The sequence below is a fragment of the Apodemus sylvaticus genome, chromosome 6, assembly GCF_947179515.1.
Source record: "Apodemus sylvaticus chromosome 6, mApoSyl1.1, whole genome shotgun sequence".
Lineage (NCBI taxonomy): Eukaryota > Metazoa > Chordata > Mammalia > Rodentia > Muridae > Apodemus > Apodemus sylvaticus.
This window is the reverse complement of record NC_067477.1, coordinates 124,982,827-125,001,308: the sequence shown is the minus strand read 5'-3', so window position 1 is coordinate 125,001,308 and position 18,482 is coordinate 124,982,827.

Here is an 18,482-nt window from a genome sequence, read left to right as displayed (position 1 = left end):
CATTGGAAATGACTCAAGGGACAAAACTTAAGGGAAAAAAATCTGGGGATTTTAACCTCAGGCCACAAGAACAGTGTGTGAAGACCCTCCAGTTGTTACCAGGACCAGAGGTACAAAAAGGGGGAAACTTCACATTGTGTTCAGAACCACAGTCTCATTGTGTGGAAACTGTGTCATTTCACCATGGAGCAGGGCTTGAAAACACAAAATCTCTCTTGGGTTTACAGCCTAAAGGCAACACAGCCACAGAGTTACAACCCTCAGTACAAGAAAGGGATGTGAAGACATCTGAGGACTTGATGACAAGGCTCAAGACAGAAGGTAAAGAACCTTCCGGGTCAACCCAGGCATGCTTGTCTCACAGGTTCAAAACTATTGACAAATCTATGCTGCCATGGAAAAATCCCAAATGTGATCCTACCTTAAGGTCATTGATCACTAATAAAAAATTAGTGACATTCAAATCCAGGTTCCATATAGAAGACAGGAGATTTCCTAAACTGGCCCCTGGAATACAGTCACGAGAATTGAAACCATTCAAGTCATCTTCAGGAATTCAACAGCCTCAAGATGTAACATTTTCAGTGTTTAAAGAAGAGCCAAGGCCTTTAGAAGCAAAATCTGGGGTATTAGGCCAAGGGTCTGAGATGAAGTCTGAGCCCCAGGGCCAAAGTACAAAATGTTCTGACTTCACACCTGAAACAACATCCCAAAATATGAAATTAAAACTAACTCCCAGGTCACCGATGAAAAGTGAACCAATTTCGACCAAAATTCAAAGGGTCAAGCTAGATGTTAAACCAGGGCCTCAGTCCCAAAATATAAAATCAGATTCAATTCTGAAGACAAAGCCTCAAGAAATGGAGATGGAAGACTGTGAATCAGGCCCACAGTTACAAGATCTTAAATCTTTGAGGACGATCATGGGTGTAAAAGTCCAAGATGTCAAACCTATGAGCTTCAGTCCTAGAACACACGTGGAAAGTATGCCATCTGAAGTCATCACAGAGAAGAATGTCCTTGGTATGAAACCAGCAGAAATGAGCCTACGAGGTGAGACACCCGTGGTCACCCCAAGGAAGTTGCTTTTAAGCACACAGTCTATAGGGCTGGATTCAGGCTTTAATTTGCAAGATTTGAAATATCCTGAGCTGATCATTGGCATGAAACTTCAAGGTATAGACTCTATGGAAGGACACGTGAGAAGTATAAAACCTTCTGAGGTGATTACTGGGATACAAGATGTAGAATCATCTGAGTTGAGCCCTAGTCCAGACCTTCAGGGTATAAAATTTAAGGTGTTCTATCCTGGGTCACACTTGGAAGATGTGAATTCTGCATGTACTCCCAATATACATTCTCAATACATAGATTCCAGTGGGTATATACCTGGGCCATATCTGCAAGATATGAATTCTTCTGTGTGGATTCCACAGTCAAACATTCAGTGTATAAATTCTGAGTGCAATCCTGGAATACATTCAGATGGGATGAATTCTTCCTCTTGCTTTTCGGGATCAAAACTACAATGCCTATGTTCTACTGGGAGCACCCCTGAGTCACATTTGCAAGACATAAATTCTACTGAATCCATCCCAGAGCCAAGTCCTCAGTATGCAAATTCTTCTGCATGCACCCCAGGATCAAAATGTCAGTGTGCAGATTCTTCTACATGCATACCAGGGCCAAGTCCTCAGTGTGCAGATTCTTCTGCATGCACCCCAAGATCAAATGCTCAGTGTGCAGATTCTGCATTCACCCCAGAGAATCCTGAATTACATTCGCAAGCTGGGAATTCTTCTGTATACACTCTAGGGCAAAACCATCTGTGTGAAAATTCTAATAGGTATAATCTTGGGCCACTTTTTCAAGGTATGAACTTTTCTTCATTTCCACCACCACAAATTCTGTGTGTAAATCCTGTTTGGTGCAATACTAGAATACATTTGAAAGATATAAATTCTTCTGCATGTACTCTAAGTCAACAATCTCAGTCTGTAAATTCTATTGGCTACAACCCTGGGGCACATTTACAAGCTCCAAAACCTCAAGAACAGCACTTGAAAGATTTGGTGTCTGAACTAAATCCAGGGTCAAGCAATTTGGGTGTATCACCTTCTCAAGATATGAATTCATCTAACTTAATGCTAGGGGCAAAGTTTCAAAAGATCCCAGTTTGCAAGAACCAGCTTGGGTCGCGGCAGCAAAGTACACAACCTATATTTACTTTGAGGCCTCAGTCAAATGGTGTGAATTCTGTGGTTTTACCGACGTCGCCTCCGGAAGATAGAAAGTTTCCAGAGAGGAGCACACACACACCTTTTTGTACAAATGCTGTAAAACTGACTCCTGGCAGTGATCAGAATGACATGAGAAGAAGTAGGGTATTTTTGAAAGAACCTCTTTCTCAAAATGTTCAAGCCATACATTTGAAGCCAGCATCACAGTCTCAAAGTGTGCGGTCTTCAAAAGAACCAATGATAGTATTGCCACCACAGTCCACCAGGAAGCTCTTAGCAGGACCATCACTGACCAGTGTCAAATTCTCAGATTTGCCACTGAAATCAGAGCAGAAAAATAGAAAATCTTTGGCATTTCCTTCAGAGCCAAAGTGGCAAGGTGTAAAACAGGTGAAATTGTCATCAGTGTGTCTGCAGGAAATTGGAAAATCTGTGGAGTTACCACCAAAATCAATTTTTCAAAACATGAAACCTGGGAACCTTATGCCCCAGACAATTCATCCCCTCACAGAATCCATGAGACCAGAGAGACAGGTGGAGGACTTTGCAGAGATGAGCATGAAGCCTAGGTGTCAAGTCCCTAAATCGGTGCATTTTACTTCACCACCAGTTTCCCAAGATGTGGGATCTTTAGAATTTACAAATGGGGTGGTACATAAAAGCAGAGAAATGACAGGGAAGTCTATGAGGTTGAGCTCCAAACCAACAGATAACATCCTAGAATCGTTAGAGATGCCCCTGAAGCTAGATCTTCAAGTACCAGAATTGTTTGATCTGACTCCAACACTAAGTGATCATGATTTAAAATCCTCAGAGCCAAATCTACAGAAAAGCTACCAGCTCCCAGAACCTCCTGAGTTACATTCTTGGTCGTGGCCTCAATTTCAAGATTTCAAGAAGTTACAGACAAAAGAGGATACAGAATCTGATAGAATGACCCTCAGCTTCAAGAACCATGTTGCAGACACCATAGAGTTTACTTGTGAAGCAAGACAGCAAGGGGAAGAATTTAGAATGATTCCAAAGGCGATAAATAGAGAGATTAGATTCATAGAAAACTCTCCAAGGCCATGTCCTCAAGACTTAGGACCTCTGGGGGTGGGCTCTAAGGAAAGATCTCAAAGGGAACAATCTGTAATAACAACAAGGCCATTCTGTCCCATCCCAGATTCCACTTCAGGAATAACACCAGGGCCAGGACCTCAGATTCCCAAATCTAAAAATTTGGCCTCTATGGAGTGGTTGCACAAAGAATCCTTTGACTTGGCAGGCAAGGATAAGAGTCAAGTTGTGGGAAAGAGAGACTCTGTAGAGCTCACCTTTGGTACACAGCAGTCAGGATGGGTAGCGGCTAAGCTAACAAAACCTCAGAATCTGAGCCTGGAAAATGTAAGCATCACTCCAACAGAATCACTGGATGAAATGATAAACGTTGTAGGAATTAGTGTAAAGCCAGGAGATCAAGTAACAGAATCTGTGAAGACACAGCTTTCAGTTCCTCACTCAGTGGCCCTCCCAAAAGTGTGTGAATTTGTGGAAGTGATCTCCAGACCACCACTTCAAGTTGCAAAGTCTGTGATGATTCCAGAAAGTATCCCTCAAATGTCAAAATACAATGATTTGACTTCCAGAACACATGATGTGATAAGTTCAAAATTTCCTCCAAGCCTTCAGCTACAAAATGTGCAATCCAAAAAAGTAGTCATAGAGCCAAAACATCAGGCTTTAGAAACAAAACAACGGCCAGGCTTTCCACTAATAAAGACTGTAGTAACTGCCAAACCATTGATTCAGATCGTAAAATCTGAAGAAGTGGCACCAGGACCATGTCCCCAGGCTGTAGAACCAATAGGACTGGGCATGAGACCAAGCATTAGAGTAAAGGAGTGTTTGAATTTACACCCAAGACCACATCTTCAAGACCTGGTAAAACCTATGGAGTTAACTCAAAGGGCAGATATTCAAGTGACTTCTGCAGAATTAATATCTCAGCAAACATCTCCCCTTAAGGAACCTATAGTGTCAACTCATGAGCAAAGGCTTCAGGCTGTAAAATCTCTAGGTCTCAAAACAAAATCTTCTAAAATAAAGAAAATGAAAGATTCGAATCAAGGATCAGTGTGTCAGAATAAAGACTCTGGCATGATCGCACCAGCAAAGTTAGATGCAGAGAATTCCTTATCTAGATCCATACACAGCCCTTCAATCCCATGTCCTTCTATCGTTGACAGAACAACTGAATTAGGGCACAGCCAGGGTTCTGGGGTGCCCGAAGTTTCCAGAGCTTTTGGTATGGAAAACATTGGTGTTGGTAGTTTGCAGTCTTCAAAGTCCTATACAGACAATACTATGAAAAAATCATCAGTTCTTCCTTTGGTCCTTCAAAATCTACCCTCTGATAAGACAGGGGACAGCAAGGGAACCAGGTATCCTGATATCTGGAGCATGAATGTCTTATCCAAGGAAGAAAGTGGAAAGAAGAAAATGGAGGAATTCCAGAGGTATTCTTCATACCCATTCAGATTACTATCCCAGGAGTTTCAGGCAGGATTAGTGGCTCGAAGAAGCACTATCCATTCTTTCCTGGGCATACAGCAGAATGTCTGGGAAAGCCATGTCTGTAGGCAGAGACTACCTAGGAAATACCTCTCCAGTATGCTAATGCTGGGGAATGTCCTGGGAACCACTATGGAAAGGAAGCCTTGTTCTCAACCCTTTTCAATAGAAAGATCCACTATGGACAATTGTCAATCCATCGAAAATTTATTTGGGGTTCCAGCTGAACTGATGGAATTTTCCCAAAGCCTGCTAGAGAGGGTTCCAAGGACCATGTCTCAGACATCAGTGGATAAAAAGTATATACAGAGACATATTTTATTTCACAGTAATGAGAAGAAAATGCCGCTGAAGATGTGGACCCGCGGCTCCACATCTTCCATAATACAGAGATTCTCTGGCACAAGATTGGGAGTAAGGAAACCAAGCTCAAAATCCCACGATATTTTCCAGGAAGCCACTGAGCATGTGTCTGTCTCATGTACCGGGACCTGGTTTCCTGACTTGATGAGATCAGAGATACTTTACACTAGGGAAGATTCTGTTTCCAGGGAGCAGAGTAAAATCTCACCATGTGCACCGAGTAGGACTTTTGAGTCTCAGCATTCCCTCAAGACAAGTTCTCTCTCCCAGTCAAACACCGATAACTCAGAACATCTTCTAAGAGAACTCAAGTTAAAAATAGCAGGAAAACTCATAAGAAGTCAAATACCCCACAATGTCCCTCCGCCTCTAGATTCAGGTCTTGTCCTAAAGTATCCAATATGCTTAGAATGTGGCCGATGTTCAGGCCTTAATTGCTCTCATAAGTTACATTCTGCTTGGGGGCCGTACCTTCTCATCTACCCACAGCTCCACCTTTTAAACAGCCCTGAAGGCCATGGTGATGTTCAATTGCATCTTGGATTTAAATTAGGGTATCCACAGAAAGGTACTGCATCACCATCACATAGAGAAGCTAGATTCTCTAAGCTGGGTTCCAAGCATCCTGGCTATGGAAGCAATCAGGATGAAACATGGATTAAATCAAGCCTCAGAAAGACCTCTGTCTTGACAGATCCTTTGAAGAAAATTGTCAAGGGACCTAAAACACAAAACACAAGGCTATACAAAATCAGTCCTAGAACACTGAGGGGTCTGTCAAGAAACAGAATTGAAACCCCCCAAACAAGCACTGTTTCTTCCAAGACACAACCTAAGAAATCCTCTCAGCCCAAAATCATCCAACCACTTGTTCAAGGCCTAAGGCAGGCATTCCAAGCAGTACATAGAATTGTGACTTTTACGGGCCGGAAATTAAAGAAGATGAGGCCAGACAAGTTGTGTTCAGTCAACAACGTGTGCCCCAAACAAAATGCCAATGATTACTTCATGAGAGATAGCGAAGGAGCGAGGACACCAGCTGTCAGGCTCAGGTCAACAGGCTCAAGCGCTAAGCAAAAGGACACATGTCAGGGAGGAAGTGAGCGTGGTAGACAAGCTCCACAGCCCAAACCAGCGAGCTCTCTCCCACCCAGACCCTTGCAATCGCAGAAGACCATGGTTCGTGGAAGAGATGACTCTAAACAAGCTACTCGAGTCCCCAAAATAATTCACAATGTCTACGGTGATGAAGCACCAAAAAATCAACCACAGCAACTCGGCTTCTTCAGGGAGAGAACCCCATGTAATAAGTTGTCTGAAAGAAGTCATTGCCTGCTTCCTCAGGGAACTCATTGGCAAAATCTCTCTAAGAGGAGACATCACAGTCCTTCTCGGAGAAGGCGTAGCAGTCCCTCTGACAGGACCCTTAGAAATATTTTGGAGAGGATATATTGCAATCCCTCCCAGAGAAACAGTCTCAGCCCCTCCTTAAGAAGTGTATCTGAGAGAAGCCAAAACAGTGTATTTAAGTGGAGAAGCCACAGCCCCTCCAGGAGGAGCCTTCGAAATCCCTCAAGGAGGAGCCCTCAATTTCACTCAAGGAGCCCTCAAATTGGTTCAAGGAGCCCTGGAATTCGCTCAAGGAGGAGCTCTCGCAATCCATTGAGAAGTCCTCATAGTCCCTCAGGGAGGAGCCCTCACAGGCACTCAGTCAGAAGTCCCTGCAGTCCTTCAGGAAGAAACAGTCACAGTCCTTCAAGGAGGAGCCCCCATAGGCGCCCTTGTAGACCTCTAGAGAGGAGGCATAGCAGTCCCTCTGACAGAACCCTTAGACGTCTTTTGGAGGGGATTTATCACACTCCCTCCCAGATCAATAGTCTTAGCTCCTCCATAAGAAGTCTGTCTGACAGAAGCCATAACGGTCTATTTAAGGGGAGAGGCCACAGTCCCTCCAGGAGGAGGCCTCAAAGTCCTTCAGGGGAAAGCCCTAGCAGTCCCTTAAGAAGTCCTCGCATTCCCTCAAGGAGAATCCCTCACAGTCCCTCAAGGAGGAGCCCTTGCAGACCTCTAGAGAGAAGAGGATGCAGTCCCTCTGTGAAGAAGAGTCTACACAGTCATTTTGGGAGGAGCCAACAGAGTCCCTCTTCTCTGAGATGCCTCAGTACCTCAAAAAAGAGCCATCTCATTCTCATGCGAAGGTCACAGGGCAGTCCTTCAGAAAGGAGCCATGGTGATTTCTCTGAAAGAGCTTTTTCCATTCCCTCTCGCTGGAAGAGATGTAGTTCCGGTGATGGACTCTACCCCAACATTACCTGGCAATAGCCAGGTATGCCTGGCCAACTATAAAAGGGGCTGCTTTTCCCTTCTTCTTTCTCTTACTGCTGCTCTCTTGCCCCCTTTCTCCCCTCTTTCCCCATTCCCTGGCTGGCCTCAACTTCTTTGCTCTCTCCTTCTCTCTGCCTTCCTCTGCCGCTACTACTCTCTTAACTCTTCTCCCCATACCTTAAATAAACCCTATTCTATGCTATAGCATCATGTGTGTGGTCCCTCAGGGGGAAGGGATGCCTTGGCATGGGCCTGCGGAGCTATCCCCTTGCCCCACACCTCACCACAGTCCCATAGAACATATTCTTATATTTCTTTATCTTTTTATAATCACAACATCTGGAATAAGCCCAGGACAGTTCCTCTAACCCAGGCTACACAGGCATTCTTACAGACTCATCCTGTCATTCTGAGAGAACACAGTATAGTCCCTCTGAAAGCAGACACAGTCATTCTGAGAAGATGCACAGAAGTCTCTCTGAGAGGAACCAGCACTGTCACTATGAGAGACCCTGTCACAGTCCCCAGGGAGAGGCTCAAGCATCGTTCCCCTAATGTCCCCCTAACGATCTTGGCTAAAGAGGTCATGTCTTCCAGGGAAAATACCGAAAATCCAGAGGTGTGGAAGCATGAAGTTAGTGGATAAGGAGAGATCTGCCCCTGTTAAGTGTATTTCTGCTCAGCCACTGCCTGCACCCTCAGCACTGAAAGAGCTATCTGGGAGGGAAGGGGAAGAGAATGGGTCTGTAATTTAAGATCAATAAAGAAAAGTGCGATTTGAACCCCATTAGCATCTGTAAGACCACTTTTGGGATGGGTGAGACCTGCTGTGCAAATGCAGGTTCAGAGGACCTTCAGACTCCTCCCATTTGCTCCAACCCTCTCTTCCAGTCAGCCTCCCTTCTCTCCTGTAGCGATGGGGGCGGGGTCTCAATGGAAGCTGAAGATGAGTCCATGTGACTCCTTTTCCTCTGCAGCCCCCTCTGAAGTCACTAGGCAGAAGTGGATGTTCAGAGCAGGGCTAGTAGTTGCCGAGACCACATCCGGGAGAGGCGAGCAGAGCGGAAGTGGCTTTAATCTGGCCAGAGCCCTTGGGTGAAATTGTTAGGCGTGGAGGGGGAGTGATGTCTTCCAGACTCGGTGCAGTCAACGCTGCAAGTTTCTTGGTGTGACCATTATACTTTGGAGATAGAACTGTCGAGCCGAGAACACACGGTTCTTTGCCTTTGTCTTGATTTCATAGTTGGTTTTATTCAGAGCCCAGTAGGCCCCACCCTTTTATATCAGATCCACGTACTTACTTCCCCCCCCATTTTATTTTTATTGCCTATTCCTCGTATCCTCGGACTCAGTTCCTCGACATATTGTAATTATTCATAATCCTTCAGCACCCCCAGTGCCTCCCGTTGCTGTATAATATATTACATATATGCATATTTTTCCGTCTTTTCTTTTCGAGCCTCCATCTAGGATAGGGTTTTGAGAATGGGTAATGATGAAAGCTCTGATATTGTCAACCCGTCTGTACAATGTAGACAGCTTCACATCTAGGCACAGGGGGATTCATCTCTTTGGGGATGAGGTACAAAGGTCCCTGGCACTCACTCATGTGCTTGCAATTTGCTAGACCCGGGACCCACATCCAGTAAGCAGCAGAGGAGCACCAGGATCCTGGGAGATAAGAAGTAAGTCAGGCTTTCTGAGGACATCTTTGTAATTGTGTAGACAGTGCTGCTAATGATGTCTGTGTCTGTACTGTGCAGCGTCACAGCCACCAGACAGGTATGGCTTTGGGGCACTTGAGATGTGGCTACAGAAGAATAGAATGACAAATTCTATTTCATTTTAATGGACTGAAACTTCAATAGCCATCTATAGGTAGCGCCTACTGGATTGGACAGTGCAGATATCAGCCTAGTGTGGGGGAAAGAAAACCTACCTTGCAATAAAACTACAGTCTAATAAAAATGAGTGTGTTTCAGTTAGTGGTATCCCCCTGCATGTCCTCTGCCCCCACATCAAATATGTGCTCATAATTAATTTGATGGACTCTGGGAGGGAAATAAAAATTCCTATGAGCAGTCTTTCTATTTCCAAGCTACTTGGTTGCATCACTGATTCATTATTTTGTGTAATGAATGTGCTAAGTTTCTCCATGGGTGATACAAGAGAAAAGATTTTATTAACTTGGACCTCCCTGGTGAGTTCATTCACTTAGATAACACTTAGGAAATGTCTTCTCTGTACTGGCTGTGTTGGGCTCCCAGGCATGAAAACAGCTGTTGGTTTCAACAGATGAGGTGGGAAAACATGGCAAAACAATCCAGGGTAATAGGAATAAAACTATTTTTTAAAGTAGGGCTTCACTATCTGGGAATTCCCTGTGACACTTAGGTTGGCCTGTAACTTGTAGTCCTCATGCATCTGTCTCCTGAGTGCTGGGATCACAGGCCTGTGCCATCACACACTTATTTCTGTTTGAGACAGGGTTTCACTATGTAGCCCAGGCTGACCAGGAGCTGACTATATAGCCCAGGCTGGACTTTAACTTATGCAGTCTCTGCCCAAAGCCTTCCCAGTGCAGAGTTCACAGGCATGCTTTACGCTTTTAATCTGTGCTCTGCTAGTAAACACGTTTATAGTGGAATTTAATACCATTTTTTGGGAATACTTTTCAGTGTTACCAGAATAGTCCACTCATAGACAGAAGCTGGAAGGTCTTTGAATAATAGCCAGTAAGGAGTCCCAGCTTCCTGTCCCAAACAGAACAGTATTGGAACTGATGAAAGAAGTTTAAAATAACTAGTTGTGTATCCTTGGCATGGAGGATGATTGCAGGTAGAGGGTATTGCAGGGTGTCTTTGAGAGGAGTTAGCAAGAACCAGGTCTTTTTTGGCATGCTAACATGTTGCAATTGTCATTATCCTGGAGGGAAAAGTTCACCTTTGAAGACATGGATTGAAAGAAGTGTGAAAGTATTTTTGTGTTTCTTCTTAGGGCCTTCTACCTGTTGACCCATATTCTCCTATATTTTTAAGGGACTTATTTATGGCCTTGAAGTCCTCTATCAGCATCATGAGATGTGATTTTTGCCAGGAGCTATTCTCACAGGGATCTCAAAAAACCCCTACTCTCAGCCATTTCCAGCTTGCTTTCTCTAGGCTGCTTTTAGCAGGAAATGGACCAGTTTAAAGATTAGCCAAGTAAGCTAGATGGTCAGTAGGTACAGAGCTCACCCGAGTGGGCTCAAACAAATGAAGCTCACCTGTGGTTGTTACCATAGCAACTCCTTTCCACCTCACCTCCTCATGATCAAAATATGATGCCAAGTTCCTACTGCACCTGCCAAATCTTAGCTGAGACCCTGAGAGACAATTCTGAGAAACTGTTCCTGAGATATGATGCTAGCCTCCTGAGGTTGTTCCTCAAATACAATGACTTTCCCCCTTCACCCCTCCCCACACCTGCTTGCTTGCCTTTATAATGCCTTGTGTGAAAATTAAAGATTGACAGCTTGATCAGATTCAGACTTGCTCTCTAGTTCTTTTGTGTCTGTCTTCTCTCTTGCCATTCCCCTAGGTGGATCCAGGACTCTGGTGACTGTCCCATGGGCTGGGACAGATTTTAAACCCAGCTCTTGCTTTTCTGATGTGTTGCAGTATTCAGGATTTGCTGTTGTGGGAGAACTGGGTTCTGATGGTGCCATATTGCCTTGGTTTCTGTTGGTAATGATGTTCCATTTAACTTTTGCAATTTAGTTATCTCTGATGTTAGCTGTCAGGGGACAGAAGATGCTGGAGATGATGTGGAGAAAGAGGAACACTCCTCCATTGCTGGTGGAATTGCAAACTGGTAAAAGCACTCTGGAAATCAATTTGGTAGTTCATCAAAAGTTAGACATAGTACTACCTGAAGACCCAGATATACTACTCCTGGGCATATACCCAGAACATGTTCCAACATATAATAAGAACACATGCTTCACTCTGTTCATAGCAGCCTATTTATAATAGCCAGAAGCTGGAAAGAACCCAGATGTCCTTCAACAGAGTAATGGACACAGAAAATGTCTACAGAATGGAGTACTATTCAGCTATTAAAAACAAGGAATTTATGAAATTCTTAGGCAAATGGATGGAAATAGAAAGTGTCATCCTGAGTGAGGTAACCCAATCACAAAAGTATGTACACATAGTATGCACTCACTGATAAGTTGATGTTAGTCCAAAAATCTCAAAATAAACAAGTTACAATTCACAGACCACAGGAAGCTCAAGAAGAACGAGAACTGAAGTGGGGGTGCTTTGGTTCGTCTGAGAAAAGGAACCTAATACTCACAGGAGTAATAATGGAGACAAAGTGTAGAGCAGGGATAGAAGGAAAGGCCACCCAGAGAGTGTTCTACCTGGTAAACACCAAACCCCAAAAGTACAATGGATGACAAGTGCATACTGAAAGGAGCCTGTTATGGTTGCCTTTGGAGGGGCCCTGCCACAGCCTTACAGATACAGAGGCTAATACTAGCAGCCAACCATTGGACTGAGCATGGGGTTCACAATGAGGGAGTTGAAGGGTAGACTGGAGGAGCTGAAGGGGTTAGCAGCCCCATGGGAAGAACGATGATGTCAGCCATCCAGATGCCTCAGGGCTCCCACGGCTCCATCAACTAAGGGGTGCACATGATTCCTGCTAAAATAGTGGCAGAGGAATGCCTTGTTTGGCATCAGTGGGAGGAGAGGTCCTTGGTCCTGTGAAGGCTCAATAGAGACCCCAGTGTGGGGAAATCAATTGGGGGTTGTGGGAGTGGGTTGGGTGGAGGAGCATATTCTGGGAGGCAGGGGGTAAGAGCAGGGATTGGGAGTTTCCAGGAGGGGAGAAATGGGGAAGGGGGAAACCTGCAAGGACTATAACATTTGAAATGTAAATAAAGAATATATTCAATTAGTAAAAGAAAAAAAAGAACTGAAGTAGGGGTGTTTTGATTCCTCTGAGAAGGGGAACCAAATACTCACAGGAGCAATAATGGAGACAAAGTGTGGGACAGAAACTGAAGGAAAGGCCACCCAGAGAATGCCCTACCTGGGCATTCATCCTATAAACAGGAACCAAACCCCTGCACTATTATGGTCGACAAGAAGTGTATGCTAAAAGGAGCCTGCTATGGTTGTCTCCAGAGGGGATCTGCCAGAGCCTTACAGATACAGAGGCAGATGCTAGCAGCCAACCATTGGTCTGGGCATGGGGTCTTCAATGGAGGACTTGGAGGGGAGAACTGGAGGAGATGAAGGGGTTTGTAGCCCTATGGGAAGAACAATGATGTTGACCACCCAGACACCCCAGGTCTCCCAGGGACTAAACAATCAAGTGGTACACATGGTTAGAGCCAAAAGTGTAGCAGAGGAATGCCTTGTCCGGCATCAGTGGGAAGAGAGGTCCTGGTCCTGTGAAGGCTCAATAGATGCCCCAATATAGAGAAATCAAGGGGTGTTGTAAGCTAGGAGTAGAGGGTGGAGGGGCATATACTTGGAGGCAGGGGGTGGGTGAAGGGGTTCGGGATTTTCTGGGACAGGAGAAACCGAGAAAGGTTCTAGCATTTGCAATGTAAATGAAGAATATATTGTTTTATCTTTTTTAATTGAATGTGTTCTTATAACATTTTTTATTTCAAAAAATGAAAGAAAGAAGCTTGAAAACTGGTACTAAGAATATTATACTCAAACCTAAGGAGGAAAGTGAAATGTGGCCTATAATCGTAACTGAATCACAGGTGCATATGATGAGAGGAGGTGAGAGTTAAGGGGGAGGGGAAACAGGGTGTCCACAGGTTTCTGTCTTTGGCAACATCTGGATTTTGCATTCATACACCAAAGTGGAAATTTCTAAAACAAAATGTAACATTACAACAAAATGAATGGATTTGCACTTAAAGGAAGAGCTGACCTGAAGTGCAGACTTAAGAATTACCAATGAAAAATAATTGGAAAAATGTTATTTTTTTCTCCGTAAGATGAAGGCATTCATAAGGTCTTCCAGGAGTTGTGGTAAAAGGGGTGTGTGTTGGTGTGTACCTCGAGAAAATTGTTAAGCATTATGAAGGCAAATGGGTTCTTCTTTCAACCAGGATTGGAGTCATTGGGAGAACTCACTTAAAACCCTTTAGATTTATTTCTGTGTTTGTGTTGCTCTCACATGAATGTCTGTGTACCACAGACCTGTGGACGTCAGAAGAGAAGTCGAATAGGAAAAGACTCCAAAGGTTGCTGAGACCAACCAAAAGGCTTCTTTAAAAAATTAAATCTAGATTTTGCACCAGGGAGCCAGGCAACTCCACAGCCTTCTATGCACAGCCTGCCAAGAGAGAGTGATCTCCCAGCAGTGTTTTCACTTCTGAGCTTCTGAGGTGAGATCTCCAGCTCCTCTCTGGAGGGAACCAGCTAGGAGCTCACAGGGCATGCGATCAGTGGAGCAGCTGGGAATGGAAGTCTTCTGGGCACCATTGGCACCAGGGAGCCAGGCAGCTCTACCACCTTCTATGCACAGACCCTGTCAGAAGAGAGTTGGTTTTAAGGAGTATGGACACAGGCTTACAGGCCCACAGAAGGGACAAGCTCCATCTAGAGACAACGAGACCAACTAGCACCAGAGATAACCAGATGGAGAAAGGCAAGCACAAGAACCCTACCAACACAAACCAAGGCTACCTGGCAACATCAGAACCCAGTTCTCCCACCACAGCAAGTCCCACACTGGAAAAGCAAGAGTTGGATTTAAAATCCTATCTCATGATGTTGATAGAGGGCTTCAAGAAGGACTTAAATAACTCCCTTAAAGAAATGCAGGAGAACAACTGTCAACAGACAGAAGCCCTTAAAGAGGAAACACAAAAATCCCTTAAAGAATTACAGGAAAACACAAACAATCAAGTGAAGGAATTGAACAAAATCATCCAGGCTCTAAAAGTTGAAGTAGAAACAATAAAGAAATCACAGAGTGAGACATCTCTGAAGATAGAATAGCTTGGAAAGAATTCAGGAATCATAGCTGTAAGCATAAACAACATAATACAAGAGATAGAAGAAAGAATCTCAAGTGCTAAAGATACGATAAAAAACATTGACTCAACAGTCAAAGAAAATGCAAAATGCATAAAGCCTTCAAGCCAAAACATCCAGTAAATCCAGGACACAATGAGAAGATCAAACCTACGGATTATAGGTTTAGAAGAGAATAAAGATTTCCAACTTAAAGGGCCACTAAATATCTTTAACAAAATTATATAGAAAATTTTCCTAGCCTAATGAAAGAGATGCCCATGAACATACAAGAAGCTTTCTGAAATCCAAAGGACTGGACCAAACCAGAAAGTCTTCCAAGCACATAATAATCAAAAGACCAATGCAATCAAAAAAGAAAGAATATTAAAAGTAGTAAGGGAAAAAGGGTCAAGTAAGTTAAAAAGGCAGACCTATCAGAATTATACAAGACTTCTCACCAGAGATGATGAAAGCTAGAAGATCCTGGGCAGACCTCATACAGATCCTAAGAGAACACAAATGCCAGCCCAGACTTCTATACCCAGAAAAACTCTCAATCAAGATAGATGAAGAAAACAAGATATTCCATGACAAAACCAAATTTACACAGTATCTGTCCACAAATCCAGCCCTACAATGGATAATAGATGGAAACAAACGCCAACACACAGAGGGAAACTACACCCTAGAAAAAGCAAGAAAGTAATCTTCTTCCAACAAACCCAAATGAAGATATGCACACAAACATAAAAATAACATCAAAAATAACAGGAAGCAACAATCACTAATCCTTAATATCTCTTAACATCAATGGACTCCACCAATTCTAACAGAAATATTTTTCATGTAAATCTCCAATTCTATCAGAAAAGGTTTGTAATTCCTCTTTCAATTTATATAGTAAATATTGGTGTTTTTCAGTGGTCTTATGATATGTAAGTTTACAACCACTGGGCTATAGGCTCTTGAAAATTCTTAATCTGGGCTGGAGAGATGGCTCAGCGGTTAAAAGTACTAACTGCTTTCCAGAGTGTTTGTACCAATTTGCAACTCCACCAGCAGTGGAGGAGTGTTCCTCTTTCTCCACACCCTCTACAACACCTGCTGTCTCCTGAATTTTTAAACTTAGCCATTTTGACTGGTATAAGATGAAATCTCAGTGTTGTTTTGATTTGCATTTCCCTGATGACTAATGAAGTTGAGCATTTTTTAAGATGCTTCTCCGCCATCCGAAGTTCTTCAGGTGAGCATTCTTTGTTTACCATGCCAGATCACTTGCTGTGGCATACTTCTTGGATTCTTCCAATTCTAAAGGTAGTAATAGGAGTAAAGAAACTACTTAGCATAGTAACTACTGATACAATGTAAAGGAATCCCTTTCATTCAATAATCATGAGGGCAAAGATAGAGTCATGCCTGCCATGAAGCTAATTAGTAGCAAGGCACAGCTACCAAGTTTTAAATGTTCATATTCTCTGCTTTCTTCATCATGGACCAGAAGTGCCTCCACTAGAAGCATGGGAATGGGAACATAACAGTGGGAGACACAGAGAGCCTGATACATCTCTTCCTTTAAAGATGTTTGCCCAGAATACATAGTAGAGGACTAAAGGCAACAAACTCTTAGTAGTTATTCTTTGTCCAGTCTCCTGACCCAGTGAGTTTCTTTCCAGGACTTTGAGTTTCCATGAAAATATATGGGACATGGGAAAGGGACCATGCAGGAGTTATGGGGCTGTATGCATGACTTTGCAAGTGAAGATGTTAGAAAGATGGCTTTACTCTAGTCACACCCTCATTTTGAATTTTCTTTCACATGCTGTCAACGATCAGTGTCTTAAAGCAGAAACACAGCAGCTTGAGCTAACAATAAGGGATAGAGTAATTCTGACCTTTGATTTTCCTGATATCTTCAAGAACATGTTGCTTTGAAGCCTAGAGAAACACACACAAAGAAAGAAACAAGAAAGTTAGGTTTATGTTATAGATTGGAGATTTTATTGACAATACATCTCATCTTCCCTGTGGGTTATTAATATGCTTTAATCATATGTAATCATCTTGAAAAATGTGTAATTATGTCATTAGATACTAATTTATTAATGAATAACTTATTATATATAATAAGGAAGCCCCAAGATGGCATTGTAGGCAAAGGTGCTACACACCATGCCCAAAGACCTGGGTTGTCTGGAGCTCTTATAGTAAAAGGAGAGAAGCAGTTTTCACCAGTCCTCTCACTTCCCTCCATGTGCATGCCATGGCATTTGTGCATGCATGCACACATTCATACATGTTATTCAGTGTCTTCAAAAATTAAATTCTAGATTACTATGTGGCATACTGAGACTAAAGATAAATATGCCCCCTTTACTCTAGAGCCAAGCATTAGTAAGGAAAACAGCCACCTAAACAGATAAGATACTATGTGGGAGCCAGCAAAATGGCTCAGTGGGTACAGGTACCTGGTGCCAAGCCTTGCCAACTGACATTTACCTCCTATGGCTTTCAAGGTAGATGGAAAGAACTGACTCTTATAGGTTGTCTTCTACTTCTCTGTGCCCCATGACACATGCACACATGCACACACAATTTTTTTCAGTGTGGTAAATGTAATAGAAATGCATCACTGAACTCAGAAGAACTTGATTAATTTCCTTAAACAGAATGAAAGAAAACTCCATAAATTTCTATTTGAGCAACAGATCAGAGAGTCAGCTGATTTCTAGGCGAAAAAGTGCATTATAAGCAAACAAAACATCACTGAAAAAGGCATATGGAACTTGTATTGTGGGGCATTCACCAGAGAAGACCGGATGGACATGGCTTTTAGCCACCGGCATGTCTTTATTAGCCACTCAGCAACTACAATGGATGTTCAGGATTCCAGTGTATCCACAAGTCTTTTTCAGAGTGACCTCTTAAGCACAAAAATCATGTTCTGGGTTGACATAAATTAACAATAATGGTTAACCAGAAGCAGAAGCCAAAAAGTGAGGCTAGACCATTTTGAGGCTCCCAAAACTATGGACTTTGATGGATTGGGCCATTGTTTTACCTGTGGCAGGTGGTGCTGACTATGTGCTGAGATTTACAGTCTGAAAGGCACTTCCATCATGGAGTCAGCTGTGCTAAAGTCTGGAGCCCTGTAACCATTTGCAAGTGCACTTTTGCTCAGCTGTGGGAGATAGTGCTGAGAAGGTGAGAAGCAGGGGAAGCTTAGTGGTAGGAGTTCCATTCTATTCCATAAGGTCTTCCTAGCAAGTAGTAAACTCATAGGACTTTGCAGTGATGCCCACAGTCAGGTTAAGGGCATTAATGACATTTGTCACCATTAAAATGAGTCAAATATGTACTCCTTCCTTTTGTGTCAGGGCATCAATGTCTAAAGAGCGTAGCCAACAATTCTGGGGCATTTGGTGAATATGTCTATGATTTAGTGGCCCAGTTTACCACAGAGCTAAGTATGTCTGGTGGTAGTTTTTATAGTTTTGAGCTTATTTTATGCTTAATCATGCATTATGTATAAATCTATGTTCATGGTGAGACCATTAAGATACAAAGCAAAAGAAAACTGGTGTTGAAATACCAGTTAATATGTCTACCAATGTGCCTTCTGTATCTGTATCTCCACACGATCTACAAATATCACACATGTAAGTAATCTGAAAACACCCTCATGGTGAAATACCTACAGATACTGGATAGAGCATGGCATGTGCCTGGAATGTAGTTTATCCTCTGTGAAAAGAAGGTTACAAAGAAAGCTAAGCTGAATGCTTTTCACAATTGAGCCCAGGATGCTACTGATGGAAGCTCTTCTTGGCCCATGTTGCTGCTGGAGCTTGGTCACCTCCATCCTGTGCTGTGGACGTTTGAAATAAACAGTGGATAGACCAGGTGACTAGAGACTAGGGGCACACATCTATAGGTATTTGGCTCCTGTTTTATGAGCATTTTACCA